Source organism: Mercenaria mercenaria, chromosome 3 (genome assembly GCF_021730395.1).
Source record: "Mercenaria mercenaria strain notata chromosome 3, MADL_Memer_1, whole genome shotgun sequence".
Classification (NCBI taxonomy): Eukaryota; Metazoa; Mollusca; class Bivalvia; order Venerida; family Veneridae; genus Mercenaria; species Mercenaria mercenaria.
This window is the reverse complement of record NC_069363.1, coordinates 66370458-66389705: the sequence shown is the minus strand read 5'-3', so window position 1 is coordinate 66389705 and position 19248 is coordinate 66370458. Positions and strand designations below refer to the sequence as shown.

Sequence of the window (19248 nt, the reverse complement as noted above, 5' to 3'; positions counted from 1 at the left end):
ATAAACTATCAAAGCTATTGCTTTAAAACTTGCAACAGTTTTTCGCCATCATAAGCGGACACTGTACGTCAAGAAACATAACTCTATCCTGCTTTTTGCAAGAATGATGGCATTTTTTAGACTTAGAAAATCATTCGTAGGACAATATTTCTATTATACAAAAAAAATCAGATGAGCGTCAGCACCCGCAAGTTACATATGCATCTACACGTATAAATACTATGTAAATATCATAAATATGTTCAATAGCCTCACACCTTGTAGATATCAAAACACCAGCAATTTGTGATGAACTTTCAGGTACATTATCCCAATGTCTCCACAGTTCACGTGAGACAAATGCTGACCACAGTGCTCCGTGAAGAAGAAAATCCTGTAAAATACACATCAGGTACTGCAAACACCAAAATTCAAAGGCACAAAGAAAATTTGACAAATATTCATGGCAGGTTTCAGATTAGAAAATGTTAATCAAAATGTGCACACTAACATTCTACATGTAATTGTGCTGATTATATGATTTTATTAACACTAAAAAGATAGTGAAAAAGTCCTTGTAATGCTAATCTGAAAATGCTGACTATTTTCTCTGAGACACTTTAGTAACATCCTTTGTCCTCAAAGTTTCTTTCAAATCAAGCAGTTTCTCCCCAAAACTCACTTTTTTAGCTCAATACATATAGCAGGGATCATAGCACAAATCTACTGATCTCGGGTTTTTGAGTTTGATCCCCCGGCTGGGGCATATGTTCTCTGTGAAGATGTGATAAATGACGTGTCTGATATCATTCGTCCCCTATTTCTAATTCATGTGGGGAAGTTGGCAGTTACTTGTGGAGAACAGGTTTGTACTGGTACAGAATCCAGGAACACTGGTTAGGTTAACTGTCCACTGTTACATAACTGAAATATTGCTGAAATGGCGTTGCAATTTGGACAGTACCATTAACTGTTTAAAAGGGGTGCATACCAAAATGATACTCACTGAATGGCGAACAGTGCAGATCTTGAGCAGACTGCATGGGTGTGCAGGCTGATCATGATTTGCACTGGCCGCAAAGGCAGAATCAATCGTGTCCAGTTTGATAAGCGTTAAAGGTAGTTCATGTTTTATATTATAATATTTATTCTATCAAATGAATTTTTATGATTAATTCAAACTTGGTGTAATACGCGTTCATTAATAAAAAAGGAGATATTTGTAATGGGTTTGTGGGAGTTGTAAATGTTATGTTATGATATATATATTAGGGATGGCAACAAATAGCAATTTTGGTATTCGAATATTCGATCAACCTTCCGAACGAATATTCGAATATTCGGTCATGAAATGATCAACAAATCAACTCAAAATCTTACAAATTTATTGTACCCTTAGCAGTGATCTGCATCAATTCTTCTTTCGTTTACACCAGAAGTAATTCAGACATTGACGAATTAAGATTGACTGTAATCATTCTCATCACCTGTTCATCTTTTGAATATAAAATATTTGTTATTTGCCTTCATTCACATATAATTTATATAGGTTTTACTTATTTTTACATGGATGTAGCCCTCCCATAAGTAAAGTTCTTTCCCCCCCCCAGTCAAATATTTCTGGATCCGGGCCTGAAAAGTTATCAAGTAACAAAATCGTTTCAAATATTTTCCACTGCCATGAAATTGTAGTACTCAGTATTTGCTTGGCTGGCAAACAGCAGGGTCACAGATCCTTTGACTCTGTGTTAAACAAGTGGCAATGTACTTAGCTGGTTGCTATCCCCATGCAGTCACTGGTTCAGATCCCATTGAGAGTGGAATTTGACCAAAGTTGCCTGACTACCTATCCAGTAATCTTATGTGAACAAACAGTTTACTTGTTTGGCTACTGTATCATAATTTTCTAGTATGGGATGAAGGGACTGGTTGTTGTTCAACATTGGTTACTTAGCACCAAACCTATGTGTGAGAATTGGTTATACAGGGGGTAAGTTAGTGAAGAAATTGAATGAGTCTTTGATCCATCCTTTTTAAGAGGGGTATCATAAATGACATAAATTAATGACAAAGTATTAACAAATGCAGGTTAGCGAGACATTTAGGTGGTGTTTTTTTGCGATTTTCCAGGTTGCCATGGTAATACAGATGGAAGACAATACATACAGAACATTGATGGAGGTGTTTTTTTTAAATTTGGAGCATGTAGGGCATGTATGTTTTCTTTTTCCTTTTTGTCTGAAATGTCTAAAGGTAACACGATGATATATGTTTGTTTCTGTTCTATGTCTTTCTGTAATTTATACACTTACCAGATGCCATCATGATGGAATCGGAAATGTACATCTACATCTACATAATGATAGAAATGGATGGTTCACGTTCAGTTACTTCTCTGTAATAATGTTCGTTTGCATTGACTTTGAGCCATTTGTCTCATACAAGTGATGTTGCCATGGAAATTGTTCTTGATGCTTTGACAGCTTAAATGACAAGTGAGGTAATTACGTTTATCAAAATCATGCTTTTTAGCTTGACTATACGAAGTATAAGGAGAGCTATCTTACTCGACCCGGCGTTGGAGTCGGTGTCTTTCCGCGTCCCCACCTTGGTTAAAGTTTTTTTACACTTTCTCTTTTTATGCCCCCGGCATCTACTGATGTGGGAGGCATATAGTGATCGTCCTGTCCGTCCGTCCGTTCGTCCGTACGAGGTTAACCAAATGGGACCATTTAGTCTAGCATCAATACCCCTTACTGGAATGACTTGATACTAACACAGATGTAACCTGTGACCATTTCTCATCTTCAGACATCACCTGACCTCAGTTTGACCTTGACCTTGACCTCATTTTGGACTTGGGTTGCTTGCTATGGGCCATCTCTTGGTTAACCAAATGGGACCGTTTCGTCTAGCATCAGTACCGCTTACAAGAATGAATTGATACTAATACAGATGTAACCTGTGACCATTCCTCATCTTCAAACATCACCTGACCTCAGTTTGACTTTGACCTTGACCTCATTTTGGACTTAGATTGCTTTATATGGGCCATCTCTTGGTTAACCAAATGGGACCGTTTCGTCTAACATTAATACCGCTTACAAGAATGAATTAATACTAATACAGATGTAACCTGTGACCATTCTTCATCTTCAAACATCACCTGACCTCAGTTTGACCTTGACCTCGTTTTGGACTTAGGTTGCTTTCTATCGACAAGGATGTCACCGGGGGCATCAATCGTTTATTGAACGCAGCTCCTTGTTTCAATTTATCTCTGTAATCACTTGATGGATTTGATTCAAACTTGAAATACTTATTCCTCATCATCATCCACATCATCTGACATAAGGGCCATAACTCATAATTCAAACTTAAACAATTGTTCAGCACCATTACCCTTATCATATGACACAAGGTGCATAACTCTGGGACCAATATTTCATGAATTATTTACCCTTTTTACTTAGAATTTTAGGTTAAAGTTTTGATGCACTTTCACTCTGTCTCTGTTATTACTGAATCGATTTGATTCAAATTTAAAATAGTTGTTCAACATCATCACTCACACCATATGACGCAAGGTGCATAACTCTGGCACCAATTTTTCATTAATTGTTCCCCCTTTTTACTTAGAATTTTAGGTTAAAGTTTTGATGCACTTTCACTCTGTCTCTGTTATTACTGAATGGATTTGATTCAAACTTAAAATAGTTGTTCAACGTCATCACCCACACTATATGACACAAGCTGCATAACTCTGGCACCAATATTTAATGATTTATGTCCCTTTTTGCTTAGGATATACTTATATAGTGTTTTGATACATTTTATCTTTACCTCTCTTATTACTTTAAGTTGATATTTTTGATATAGACTCAGGCTGTTGTGCAATATCTTCATCCACAACTGGAGTCATTAAACACTCCAGTTACAGCTCTAGTTTCCTCAGATGTGCCCAGTTCCACTAGCCAGCATCAAAATAGTTGAGCGCGCTGTCTCCTGTGACAGCTCTTGTTAGATCTTCTATTCATAGAATAGTACAGCTATTGGACTCGCCAGTGCGTTGGCGTCCCGATTTGGTTACGGTTTTGTATGTAAGCTGGTATCTCAGTAACCACTAGTGGGAATGGATTGAAACTTCACACACTTATTCACTGTGATAAACTGACATATATTGCACAGGTTCCATAACTCTATTTTGCTGTTTTACAAAATTATGCCCCTTTTTCGACTTAGAAATTTTCGGTTAAGGTTTTGTATGTAAGCTGGTATCTCAGTACGTGCTAATGAGAATGGATCGAAACTTCACACACTTGTTTACTGTCATGATATGACATGCACAAAGCAGGTCCCATTTTTCTATTCATTTTTTCTTTTCAAAATGATGCCCCTTTTTCGACTTTTTTTGGTTAAGTTTTTTGTATGTAAGCTGGTTCTCAGTTTCCACTATTTCGGAAGGATTGAAACTTCACACACTTGTTCACTGTCACGATGACACATGCAATGCAAATAATCAATAACTCTACTTTGCATTTTACAAAATTATGGCGCTTTTTCAACTTAGGAGTTTTTGGTTAAATTTTTATGTGTAAGCTAGTATCCCAGTATCCGCTAATGGAAATGGATTGAAACTTCACACACTTGTTTACTGTCATGAGCTGATAAGCACTATACAGGTTCCATAACCCTGCTTTGCTTTACTAAATTATGCCTCGTTTTCTAATTTTGTATTCATTCAGTTGATAAGGCTGTTGAATAGTCCAGCGTTGCTGTCCTCCGACAGCTCTTGTTTATTTAAAACACTGGGTTAAAGTTTGCAGCTGTATCTCAGTAACATATGTAATGGACTGAAACTTCACACAGTACTTTTCAGTCATAAATCTATTGCAGTAAGCAAGTTAGATTACTCTTGCTTGATTTTAGTTCAAAATATCACTTTTTTTGACTTAGAAAATTCGATGAAGTTTTGCATGCAACTATCACTATTTCGGTAACAAATACATGTATTGGATTGAAACTTCAAATCATGCTTCCCAGTCCTCAAACCTACTTGAATTGCCAAGTTAGATAACTCTTTGTTGAACTGTGTTTAAATTATGGTCTGTTTTCGACCTAGAAAGTTTCGCGTATTAAGTTGTATCTCAGTAACGATTGAAACTGCACATAAGGCATTTTCATAAAAAAATACAAGGTTAAAGAGCTCTTTGGTGAAATTAATTCACATTATATCCTTTATTTCTCTTAGAAATTTTGTTTGAAGTTTTGCATGCTAGTAGTTGTCATAATAAAACATCAGTTTGTAATATATCATAATAAAATGACTCAGTTATGTCAGTCTTGCCAAATTATAGCCCTTGTTTGACTTTAGTTGCTGAATAGTCGAGTACGCTGTCTTTTGGACAGCTTTTATGTACACTCATTTTGAAGCTTGGCTGAAATATCGTTCACTGATTTTCAGTCATTCGTCTCATGCAATGAAAACATGTTTTGCAAAACAGTTTTATTGCCAAGTGAGACATTTACGTTTAACAAAATTATGTTTTCTTTCTTCGTGCATTTTAGGTTGTGATTTAATGTTCAACGGCAGAGATGCCATACATCATGGACGATGGTGGACGAAGGTACTGACAGGTCTGAACCATAAATGGTGTGTATGTTTTCAAAATTTCTTTTTCTGGAATTTCTATAGGTCCCACTAGAAAATTTTTGTCACAGTTCTTAAAAATGCCGTCCTGTGTCTTAAACACTCAACAGGGTTTCTATTGAAACATACAGCTACATCTAGGCAATAAATAAATGAATGACCGACGGTTATACAGCAGATTTTAAGTGTATAAAGTTTGTATGTATTTTTCTTTCTTGTGGCAATACTTTGATATATTTTTTCTGTTTGTACACATACCTTTTTGTATCTTTACACACAACAGGGTTACCATGGAAACTTACATTCACATCTAAACGTACCTCTACATATTTACAATGGTATAATGGATGACCGATGTTTAAATGTATATAGTGTGTATGTTTACTTTTTCATTCTTTGTGACAACACTTTGATATGTTTGTTTATCTTTTTACACATGCATTTTTGTACCCCCTGACAACAAAGTTGTAAGGAGGTGTATACTGGTTTCAGGTTGTCTGTCTGTCCATCTGTCTGTCCGTTCGTCTGTCCGTAGACACAATCTTGTGCGCACCATCTCTCCTCATCCCATTGACACAGTTTAATGAAACTTCACACAAGTGATCAGTAACAACAGTAGTTGTGCATGGGTCATGTTAGGGTCTTTCAGAAAAAAAAATCGCAGAGTTACGGGACTTTGTTTTTTGTTACTTTACTATATACATAGACACAATCTTGTGTGCACCATCTCTCCTCATCCCCTTGACACAATTTAATGAAACTTCACATAAGTGATCAGTAACAACAGTAGTTGTGCATGGGGCATGTTAGGTTCTTTCAACAACAAAAATTGCAGAGTTATGGGACTTTGTTTCTTGTTAGCATACTATGTACTTACAGTCTGCATATGCAGTCTTGTGTGCGCCTAATCTTCCGAACCCTTGCACACAATTTAATGAAACTTCACACAAGTGATCAGTACCAACCCTAGTTGTGCATGGTGCATGTTACGTTCTTTTAGATAAATATTCTGCATAGTTATGGGACTTTGTTTTTTGTTACTATTCTGTATACATACAGTCTATATACATACAGTCCACATAATTATGCAATCTTGTGTGCGTCAAATTGCAATGTACTGTGTCAGTGCATGTGGGGGGTACATTCATCACCTTTAGTGATAGCTCTAGTTGTATCTATACACACAACAGGGTTACCATGGAAACATACCTCTACATAGAAGCAATGAAGCTGCAGTAGTGTAATAGCCAACCTGTACAAAGTTATATAGCAGATTTCAGACAGTAGGGTGTGTATGTTTACTTTTTCATTTCTTGTGGCAACACTTTGATTTATTTATTTCTCGTCTTACACATGCATTTTTATGCCCCTGAAGGGAGGCATATAGTTTTTGAACCGTCTGTCGGTCTGTCGGTCAGTCTGTCCGCAATTTTTGTGTCCGGTCCATATCTTTGTCATCGATGGATGGATTTTCAAATAACTTGGCATGAATGTGTACCACAGTAAGACGACGTGTCGCACGCAAGACCCAGGTCCGTAGGTCAAAGGTCCTAAACTCTAACATCGGCCATAACTATTCATTCAAAGTGCCATCGGGGGCATGTGTCAACCTATGGAGACAGCTCTTGTTGTATCTATACACACAACAGGGTTACCATGGAAACGTACCTCTACATAGAAGCAATGAAGCTGCAGTAGAGTAATAGCCAACCTGTACAAAGTTATACAGCAGATTTCAGACAGTAGGGTGTGTATGTTTACTTTTTCATTTCTTGTGGCAACACTGATTTATTGTACCCCCCAACAACAAAGTTGTAAGGGGGGGGGGTATACTGGTTTCAGGTTGTCTGTCCGTCTGTCCGTAGACGCAATCTTGTGCGCACCATCTCTCCTTATCCCCTTGACAGAATTCAATGAAACTTCACACAAGGGATCAGTACCAACAGTAGTTGTGCATGGGGCATGTTAGGTTCTTTTAGAAAAAAAATTTGCAGAGTTATGGGACTTTGTTTTTTGTTACTATACTATATACATAGACACAATCTTGTGCGCACCATCTCTCCTCATCCCCTTGACACAATTTAATGAAACTTCACACAAGTGATCAGTACCAACAGAAGTTGTGCATGGGGCATGTTAGGTTCTTTTAGAAAAAAAATTTGCAGAGTTATGGGACTTTGTTTTTTTTGTTACTATACTATATACATAGACACAATCTTGTGCGCACCATCTCTCCTCATCCCCTTGACACAATTTAACGAAACTTCACACAAGTGATCAGTACCAACAGTAGTTGTGCATGGGGCATGTTAGGTTCTTTTAGAAAAAAAATTTGCAGAGTTATGGGACTTTGTTTTTTTGTTACTATACTATATATATAGACACAATGTTGTGCGCACCATCTCTCCTCATCTCCTTGACACAATTTAATGAAACTTCACACAAGTGATCAGTAACAACAGTAGTTGTGCACGGGGCATGTTAGGTTCTTTCAGTGACAAAAATTGCAGAGTTATGGGACTTTGTTTCTTGTTAACATACTATGTACATACAGTCTGCATATGCAATCTTGTGCATGCCTAATCTACCAAACCCTTGCACACAATTTAATGAAACTTCACACAAGTGATCAGTACCTGAACCCTAGTTGTGCATGGTGCATGTTACATTCTTTTAGATAAATATTCTGCATAGTTATGGGACTTTGTTTTTTGTTACTATACTGTATACATACAGTCTATATATATATACAGTCCACATAATTATGCAATCTTGTGTGCATCAAATTGCAATGTACTGTGTCAGTGCATGCGGGGGGTACATTCATCACCTTTAATGATAGCTCTAGTTTATTTCTTGTTTTACACATGCATTTTTATGCCCCCGAAGGGAGGCATATAGTTTTTGAACTGTCTGTCGGTCTGTCAGTCTGTCTGTCAGTCTGTCCTCAATTTTCGTGTCCGGTCCATATCTTTGTCATCGATGGATGGATTTTCAAATAACTTGGCATGAATGTGTACCACAGTAAGACGACGTGTCGCGCGCAAGACCCAGGTCCGTAGGTCAAAGGTCCTAAACTCTAACATCGGCCATAACTATTCATTCAAAGTGCCATTGGGGGCATGTGTCATCCTATGGAGACAGCTCTTGTTGTATCTATACACACAACAGGGTTACCATGGAAACGTACCTCTACATAGAAGCAATGAAGCTGCAGTAGTGTAATAGCCAACCTGTACAAAGTTATACAGCAGATTTCAGACAGTAGGGTGTGTATGTTTACTTTTTCATTTCTTGTGGCAACACTTTGATTTATTTATTTCTCGTTTTACACATGCCTTTCTGTATCTATATACACAACAGGGTTACCATGGAAACTTGTATCTACATCCCCACAATGGTATAATGGATGACGGACGTTCAGATGTAAAAAGTTATACAGCAAATTTTAGAGCATATAGGTTGTGTATGTTTACTTTTCATTTCTTGTAGCGACACTTTGATATATTTGTTTCTGTTTTTACACATGCATTTCTGTATCTATATACACAAGAGGGTTACCATGGAAACAATCTACATCTAGCCATTGATATAAATGGATGACCAACGTCGACGTCTACAATCAGCCGTGAGAGAAATTCTGCAAATGATCACGTGACATATGCTTAGCTCCAAGACCTGTAAATGAATTCAGGTAGGAATATGGTTAATAGGTGCCTCTACCTTGTATGTTTTCATTTCATAATGATTTGTGTTCGGTGTTTGCTGTATTGTCAGGTTGTATTTGTGGGGGTGTTTGTGGTTGTATTTGTGGTGGTGTTTGTGGTTGTATTTGTGGGGGTGTTTGTGGTTGTATTTGTGGCAGTGTTTGTGGTTGTATTTGTGGCGGTGTTTGTGGTTGTATTTGTGGGGGTGTTTGTTGTTGTATTTGTGGGGGTGTTCATGGTTGTATTTGTGGGGGTGTTTGTGGTGGTGTTTGTGGTTGTATTTGTGGGGCTGTTTGTGGTTGTATTTGTGGCAGTGTTTTAGTGTTTGTGGCGGTGTTTGTGGTTGTATTTGTGGCAGTGTTTGTGGTTGTATTTGTGGCGGTGTTTGTGGTTGTATTTGTGGCAGTGTTTGTGGTTGTATTTGTGGCAGTGTTTTAGTGTTTGTGGCGGTGTTTGTGGTTGTATTTGTGGCGGTGTTTGTGGTTGTATTTGTGGGGGTGTTTGTGGTTGTATTTGTGGCAGTGTTTTAGTGTTTGTGGCAGTGTTTGTGGTTGTATTTGTGTCGGTGTTTGTGGTTGTATTTGTGGCAGTGTTTGTGGTTGTATTTGTGGCGGTGTTTGTGGTTGTATTTGTGGGGGTGTTTGTGGTTGTATTCGTGGCGGTGTTTGTGGTTGTATTTATGGCAGTGTTTTAGTGTTTGTGGTGGTGTTTGTGGCGGTGTTTGTGGTTGTATTTGTGTCGGTGTTTGTGGTTGTATTTGTGGTAGTGTTTGTGGTTGTATTTGTGGGGGTGTTTGTGGTTGTATTTGTGGCAGTGTTTTTTGTGTTTGTGGTGGTGTTTGTGGTTGTATTTGTGGCGGGTTTGTGGTTGTATTTGTGTCTGTGTTTGTGGTTGTATTTATGGCAGTGTTTGTGGTTGTATTTGTGGGGGTGTTTGTGGTGTATTTGTGGTGTGTTTTAGTGTTTGTGGCAGTGTTTATGGTTTATTTGTGTCGGTGTTTGTGGTTGTATTTGTGGTAGTGTTTGTGGTTGTATTTGTGGTGGTGTTTTAGTGTTTGTGGCGGTGTTTGTGGTCATATTTGTGTCTGTGGTTGTATTTGTGGCAGTGTTTGTGGTTGTATTTGTGTCGGTGTTTGTGGTTGTATTTGTGGTAGTGTTTGTGGTTGTATTTGTGGGGGTGTTTGTGGTTGTATTTGTGGCAGTGTTTTAGTGTTTGTGGTGGTGTTTGTGGTTGTATTTGTGGCGGTGTTTGTGGTTGTATTTGTGTCTGTGTTTGTGGTTGTATTTATGGCAGTGTTTGTGGTTGTATTTGTGGGGGTGTTTGTGGTTGTATTTGTGGTGGTGTTTTAGTGTTTGTGGCGGTGTTTGTGGTCATATTTGTGTCTGTGGTTGTATTTGTGGCGGTGTTTGTGGTTGTATTTGTGTCGGTGTTTGTGGTTGTATTTGTGGTAGTGTTTGTGGTTGTATTTGTGGGGGTGTTTGTGGTTGTATTTGTGGCAGTGTTTTAGTGTTTGTGGTGGTGTTTGTGGTTGTATTTGTGGCGGTGTTTGTGGTTGTATTTGTGTCTGTGTTTGTGGTTGTATTTATGGCAGTGTTTGTGGTTGTATTTGTGGGGGTGTTTGTGGTTGTATTTGTGGTGGTGTTTTAGTGTTTGTGGCAGTGTTTATGGTTATATTTGTGTCGGTGTTTGTGGTTGTATTTGTGGTAGTGTTTGTGGTTGTATTTGTGGTGGTGTTTTAGTGTTTGTGGCGGTGTTTGTGGTCATATTTGTGTCTGTGGTTGTATTTGTGGCAGTGTTTGTGGTTGTATTTGTGGCGGTGTTTGTGTTTGTATTTGTGGGGGTGTTTGTGGTTGTATTTATGGCAGTGTTTTAGTGTTTGTGGCGGTGTTTGTGGTTATATTTGTGTCGGTGTTTGTGTTTGTATTTGTGGCGGTGTTTGTGGTTGTATTTGTGGGGTGTTTGTGGTTGTATTTGTGGCAGTGTTTGTGGTTGTATTTGTGGCAGTGTTTTAGTGTTTGTGGCGGTGTTTGTGGTTGTATTTGTGTCAGTGTTTGTGGTTGTATTTGTGGTAGTGTTTGTGGTTGTATTTGTGGGGGTGTTTGTGGTTGTATTTGTGGGGGTGTTTGTGGTTGTATTTGTGGTGGTGTTTTAGTGTTTGTGGCGGTGTTTATGGTTATATTTGTGTCGGTGTTTGTGGTTGTATTTGTGGCGATGTTTATGATTTGTGGCGGTGTTTGTGGTTGTATTTGTGGGGTGTTTGTGGTTGTATTTGTGGCGGTGTTTGTGGTTGATTCATGGCAGTGTTTTAGTGTTTGTGGCGGTGTTTGTGGTTGTATTTGTGTCGGTGTTTGTGGTTGTATTTGTGGGGGTGTTTGTGGTTGTATTTGTGGCAGTGTTTTAGTGTTTGTGGCGGTGTTTGTGGTTGTATTTGTGGCGGTGTTTGTGGTTGTATTTATGGCAGTGTTTGTGGTTGTATTTGTGGGGGTGTTTGTGGTTGTATTTGTGGTGGTGTTTTAGTGTTTGCGGTGGTGTTTGTGTGTTGTGGTGGTGTTTTGTGCTGGTGTTTTAGTGTTTCTTGTAATGTTCGTGGTGTCTTCAGTTGTAAACGATGTGGTTTGAGCTGTTTTGTCAAAAGGGTTTTTTGTTGCTGCAGATTATTTCTCGAATTTGGTTCTTCGTCTTTTGTTCCATTACACTGTATTTTGTTTTTACCATTGTAAATATGGTTTTACTATTTATTCATGTACACATTTATGTAAATAAGTTAAACAGTGCGATGTGTTTTAATAATTTTTTGTCTCATCAAGTTTAGATAGCTGCTGAAACTACCAGACAACAGATATAAGGTGCAGACAACATTTTGGTAAGGGCACGCAACTGTTCTATTTTATGTCTGCTTTTTAATCCCCCGCCACAAATGGCGGAGGGTTATAGGAATGGTCTCCGTCCGTCCTTCTGTCCATCCTTCCGTCTGTCCGTAACACTTTCGTGTCCGCTCCATATCTCCTAAACCCCTTGAAGGATTTTGGTGAAATTTGGGTCTAATGATCACCTCATAAAGACGATGTGCAGAACCCATGGGTCAGCATTGTCGGCTCAAAGTCAAGGTCACAACTCAAGGTCAAAGGTTTGAGCCTTCCATTTTATGTGCGCTCTATATCTCCTAAACCCCTTGAAGGAATTTTATAAAACTTGGGTCGAATGATCACCACGTGAAGACAATGTGCAGAATCCATGAGTCAGCCATGCCGGCTCAAGGTCAAGGTCACAACTTAGGGTGAAAGGTTTGAGCCTTCCATTTTGTGTCCGCTCTATATCTCCTACACCCCTTGAAGGATTTACATCAAACATGGGTCAAATGATCACCTCATCAAGACAATGTGCAGAACCTGTGAGTCAGCCTTGTGGGCTCAAGGTCAAGGTCACAACTCAAGGTCAAAGGTTTGAGCCTTCCATTTTGTGTCCGCTCTATATCTCCTAAACCCCTTAAAGGAATTTTATAAAACTTGGGTCAAATGAGCACCTCATCAAGACGATGTGCAGAACCAACTAGTCAGCCATGTCGGCTCAAGGTCAAGGTCACAGCTTAGGGTGAATGGTTTGAGCCTTCCATTTTGTGTCTGCTCTATTTCTCCTACACCCCTTGAAGGATTTTCATTAAACTTAGGTCAAATGATCACCTCATCAAAACGATGTGCAGAACATATGAGTTATCCATTCATGTTCAAGGTCAAGGTCACAACTGAGGGTCAAAGGTTTGAGCCTTCCATTTTGTGTCTGCTCTGTATGTCCTAATTCCCTTTAAGGATTCTTATGAAACTTGGGTCAAATGATCACCTCATTAAGGCGATGTGCAGAACTCATGAGTCAGCCATGCTGGCTAAAGGTCAAGGTCACAACTCAAGGTCAAAAGTTTTAGCCTTCCATTTCATGTCCGCTATATATCTCCTAAACCCCTTGAAGGAATTTTATAAAACTTGGGTCAAATGATCACCTCATCAAAACAATGTGCAGAATCCATGAGTCAGCCATGCCGGCTCAAGGTCAAGGTCACAACTTAGGGTGAAAGGTTTGAGCCTTCCATTTTGTGTCCGCTCTATATCTCCTACACCCCTTGAAGGATTTACATCAAACATGGGTCAAATGATCACCTCATCAAGAACTCATGAGTCAGCTGTGTCAACTCAAGGTCAAGGTCACAACTCAAGGTCAAAGGTTTGAGCTCTGTGTCTCCTTAAGGATTTGAAGGATTGTCATGAAACTTGGGTCAAGTGATCAACCCATCAAGTTATTGTGCAGAATTCATGAGTCAGCCATGTCAGTTCAAGGTCAAGGTCACAGCTTAAGGTCAAAGGTTTATCCTTTCACTATCCATAGCAGTGGGGGGGGGGGGGATTTAGCTGTCTTTCAGACTGCCTTGTATTCTTTTAGTTTTGTATAGCTATTTTTTACACTAGAATGATGGAGTATTTGGGAAAAAATGTTGCAGCAGGATATAGAGATGCATCGCACTGCTCTTTATCATGAACAGATTTTTCCAAATTGGTGGCGGATGTTTAATACAAGCACATTTGAAGATTTTGAAGATATAATGTTGTAGATGTTGCAACTATGGTGCTTGATATTGACAAACACGTGCACGGATGTCATGTTGTAGATTTCACAGTGGTTAAGTGGATGGTGCAGCTTGGTCCTTTTTCTAAGGCACAACGGGGTATGTACTTTTTCTGTACAATTAGTTTATTTCTTTGGTTAGTTTTATATCAAAGTGCAGTTTTCAAGCACATTATGCACATTCATTTTTAGCTCGACTCTTCGAAGAAAATGTAGAGCTATTGCACTCGCCCTGGCGTCTGTGTCGGCGTCGCTGTTGGTTAAAGTTTTTGATAAAGTCAAATATCTCTGTTACTATCAAAGCTATTGACTTGAAACTTAAAATAGATATTTACTATCAAAGTCTACACCAGGAGAAACAATCCCCTTTTTAACTTAGAATTGTTGGTTAAAGTTTTTGATAAAGTCAAATATCTGTTACTGTCAAAGCTATTGACTTGAAACTTAAAATACTTATTTACCATCAAAATCTACACCAGGAGAAACAATTCCCATAGCTCTGATTTGAATTTTGACAGAATTATGCCCCTTTTCAACTTAGAATTTAAAAAAAAAAATTGATAAAGTCAAATATCTCTGTTACTATTAAAGCTTTTGACTTGAAACTCAAAATAGGTATTTTTTTATCAAATTCTACACCAGGAGACACAATTCCCATAACTCTGATTTGAATTTTGACAGAATTATGTCCCTTTTTAACTTGGAATTTTTTTACTGGCGAAGCTCTAATTCAGAGTCAAGCACTGAGAAAAGTCTAGCGCGCTGTCTTACGGACAGCTCTTGTAATTTTATAACTTTTCTACAAATTTATATTCAAGCCCGCATTATTTAAATTTTTTTTTTTATTGTAAACCTATGAAATGTTAAATAACGACTAGCAGTATTCAGTTAGCAGTGCATGACTTTGAATCTTTAGAAAGCTAAGGTCGACTTTTCTTCCAGCCAGAGTGAATGAAGAGCTTTGAGCATGCACATACAGTTTCTGGCTTTGGTGATTGTAAAGCTCGAATGTTTGATGAGAAACTCAAACTATCCGGCGAGAAGCAGTTTCCTGGATCATACACGTAAGGACGTATAATCTAGTAAACAGTGTCTTTTCATTTTCAAAGAGGGTTGAAATACCCAGCTTTCCAAGTATTGGTGAGAAACCCAGGAAAAACGCAATGCGGCTATTTATTTTATTTTATTAACAGGAAGAAACTTTAAATTGATGGAACTATAACTGCCGAAGGACAGCCTTGCTGGTACCATAAAGCTGCTGATAACCAGAGGTGCACTAGTACCAGTCGATACCGGTCACCAGAGATGCACTGGTACCCTATGGATGCCTATCATCAGAGGTGTGCTGGGCCCCTTATGTTAACATATTTATTAATCAACTGTTTTCGGCCAGGTAGGCAGCTTGCTTGCTTAAGAATTGCCATTTACGAGTTCGAGCAAGAATTTGCATTACAATTTTGGTTTCTGACTTTAGCCTTGTGCTTGATGGAGAGCTTAATTCTACTGGTAAAGTAATTTAATTTGGTTATCTTGAGCTTATTGACTTATCTGAAACAATGTAAAATATGATAGGCACACCGGAAGCTGCTGTTGATATAGGCTAATATCTGGTTCTGTCACATAACTTCCCTTATGTTTCCTGAACATGTTGAGAGATTTGACTGGTACATGTAGTTATTAAATTTTACAAAATAATTATTTCAGTAACTGAACCTAACCCATATCATTCTGTCAAACTGGACACGATTGATTCTGCTTTTGTGACCAGTGTAGATCATGGTCAGCCTGCACATCTGTGCAGTCTGATCAAGATCTGTATTGTTCGCCATTCAGTCAGTATCTTTTTGGTATGCACCCCCTATTAACAGTCAATGGTACTGTCCAAATTGAAAGATGGACAAGTTCATTATAGAAATTTAGCAGGGTAAGGGTTAAGAATAATATCCACATGATATAAGAGGATTTCTAACAAGACAAATAGTTTTCAATTAGGCCTGTATCTGGCGGACGACACCAGTTGACACCAGTGGCAGAAGTAGGTCTGATGCCTGGAAAAAACTTTGATAAAGTAGAATTGAATTTAATTGTCGTCATCACGAACAGTGATACTGACTTGTATAACATACAAATCTCAAAGGTGATGCCATATCAACCCTAAACTGAAGAGTGTGCTCTGTCTTAGAGAGTGTATCACTTGGCAACTCATAGATCAATTGCTTCATCAGATTATATGACTAAAAAATAATTTAGTGTCATATGCTGTCTTTTTTATAGTGCAGTAGAAATTTATAAATGTAAGACCTATAGGTAATTAGATTTATTTAGAGAAATATGCACAAGTTCTGCAGCGGAAATATTGTGCAATATTCTTCCGCTAGAGAACGAGTGCATATTTCCCCGATACAAATCTAATAATTTTTTTATCACATACGCATCTACACTAAATTATGAAATATCAAAATATTTCAGTTCCATTATAACTTTGAATTTATAATTGATTATGTAATAAATAAATTTTCAGCACTGTTTGATGGTCTCAATGGAATTCAAGGCTTGGTGGACATGTTGTCTGTATTTGGCCTGTCATGCTCATGTTCTTCCACACCTCTTGCACAAAACGGAAAATCCTTGATGGCCGGACAGACAAAGACTTCAGTTGGGTAAAGTGAAATGAGACGCACCATGTGAAAACCAACACAGTGGCTTTGCGGCCAGTATGGATCCAGACCAGCCTGCACATCTGCGCAGTCTGGCCAGGATCCATGCTGTTCGCTTTCAAAACCTACTGCAATTAGAGAAACCGTTAGCGTTCAGCATGGATCCTGACCACATTGGGAGGAGGCGCAGGCTGGTCTTGATTCATGCTGGTCGCAAAAACACTATGTTGGTTTTCTCATGATGCTGCTCAAATATTACTTCACAACTGTTTGTTATTTAAATTGCTTTGTATGCAGAGGTTAAGATAAAATTCCATAAACACGGTAGAAGGTATTGCGACCAACAAATGTATTATATGAATAATATTGCCGTATAAATTCCTGACACAATGTGCTCACACAGACTTGCAATTGTGGTTATAATGGTAGATTATTCGACTCCTTATATGGAGTCGCTGATTCAAACCCCGATGAGAGAGGACTTTGATCGCCGCGGTATCTGGTGAGGTGCAGGTACTGGTCAGAAACCAGCTTGCAAAATTATGAAAATAGATCTGATTTCAATAACTATTTTTTTTGCACGCATTAAATGTGAATTTTGACACGACGTAAATTGTTAGATATGTTTCAAGCTCACGGTGTCAAAGGCTCATGAGTATATAGTGTTTGAACCATCTGTCTGTCTGTCTGTCACATTTCTTTTGTACTCGGCTGCTCTTACAGTTTATATCTTATTGAAATGAAACTTGGTATACAACATTAACATTTAACTGACATGCGCATACTGTCCGGATTTTCATGTGATATTCTTTTTGAGTAATAGTCCTTTTCTGGACGTTGACACTTTGAAATGTTACAACTAGATCAGAACATTATGACACAGCTTCACGTATAGTTTCCGCCAATTTCCAATGAAACAAAGTGGACCCACAGTATTGTCAATGGTCCGAAGTCAATGATATTAAACAATATATATTATAGGCAAGAGAATTACTGTGAAAAGACATACCTGGCAATTGGTTGCCAATCATTAAGCTATACATTGCATATTTTTATGCCCCCGAAGGGAGGCATATAGTTTTTGAACCGTCTGTCTGTCGGTCTGTCCGCAATTTTCGTGTCCGGTCCATATCTTTGTCATCCATGGATGTATTTTCAAATAACTTGGCATGAATGTGTACCACAGTAAGACGACATGTCGCGCGCAAGACCCAGGTCCGTAGCTCAAAGGTCAAGGTCACACTTTGACGTTAAAGGTAATTTTTCATGATAGTGTATTGATGGGCGTGTCCGGTCCATATCTTTGTCATCCATATATGGATTTTCAAGTAACTATGCATAAATGTGTGGCACAGTAAGACAACGTGTTGCGCACAAGACCCAGGTCTGTAGCTCAAAGGTTAAGGTCACACTTAGATGTTAAAGGTCATATTTCATGATAGTGTATTGATGGGCGTGTCCGGTCCATATCTTTGTCATTCATGCATGCATTTTAAAATTATTGGGCATGAATGTGTACCACATTAAGACGACATGTCGCGTGCAAGACCCAGGTCCGTAGCTCAAAAGTCAAGGTCACACTTAGACATTAAAGGTCATATTTCATGATAGTGCAATGATGGGCCTGTCCGGTCCATATCTTTGTCATTCATGCATGGATTTTAAAATAACTACGCATGAATGTGTGGCACAGTAAGACAATGTGTCGCGCGCAAGACCCAGGTCCGTAGGTCAAAGGTCCTAAACTCTAACATTGGCCATAACTATTCATTCAAAGTGCCATCATGGGCATGTGTCATCCTATGGAGACAGCTCTTGTTATTGAATTTCATGGATTTCAATGGTTATTGTAGTACCAGGTGTATAAAGTATCAATTGTTTCAGGTTTAAAAAGGCATGAAGATAGTGTTTTACGTTGCTGAAAGACATAGAAAAGAACCGATTGCAGAAAAATATCACCATGCCGTACTGTGTTTGTTATTTCTGATAGATGGCAGCGCAATGCGTTCCAGGTAATACGTTTAAACAAGAGGACCATGATGGTCCTGAATCGCTCGCCTGTCCCCACATGACCCAGTTTTGAACTGAGCATGACGTCGTTTTTTCCATTATTTGACATAGTGACCTAGTTTTAGAGCTCACGTGACCCAGTTTTGAACTTGACCTAGACATCATCGAGATAAAAATTCTGACCAATTTTCATGAAGAGCATTTGAAAAAATATGGCCTCTAGAGAGGACACAAGGTTTTTCTATTATTTGACCTAAAGACCTAGTTTTTGAAGGCACGTGACCGAGTTTCGAACTTGACCTAGATATTATCAAGGTGAACATTCTCACCAATTTTCATGAAGATCTCATGAAAAGTATGGCCTCTAGAGAGGTCACAAGGTTTTTCTATTATTTGACCTAATGACCTAGTTTTTGATCACACGTGACCCAGTTTCGAATCTGACCTAGATATCATCAAGGCGAACATTCTCACCAATTTTCATGAAGATCTCCTGAACAGTATGGCCTCTAGAGAGGTCACAAGGTTTTCTATTTTTAGACCTACTGACCAAGTTTTTGACTGCACGTGACCCACTTTCGAACTTGACCTAGATATCATCAAGATGAACATTCAGACCAACTTTCATGAA

The 19248-nt window shown here is 38.5% G+C and overlaps 1 long non-coding RNA gene across 8 annotated transcripts in view; it reads left to right on the top strand.

Annotated features, from left to right (window-relative positions):
- LOC123524500 (uncharacterized) overlaps positions 1–19248 on the top strand; it is a 47163-nt gene that overhangs the window by 2594 nt on the left and 25321 nt on the right. For 2 of the 8 annotated variants that reach the window (XR_008370261.1, XR_008370266.1), the window contains exons 2-8: positions 2110–2193; positions 5548–5632; positions 6820–9323; positions 13937–14050; positions 14893–15014; positions 16472–16610; positions 18492–18619. This is a non-coding gene — a long non-coding RNA (uncharacterized LOC123524500). Of the gene's footprint in view, positions 1–2109; positions 2194–5547; positions 5633–6819; positions 9324–13867; positions 14051–14892; positions 15015–15143; positions 15344–16471; positions 16611–18491; positions 18620–19248 lie in introns of all 8 variants that reach the window. The other 6 variants (XR_008370264.1, XR_008370263.1, XR_008370265.1 and 3 more) reach the window with 6 other exon arrangements.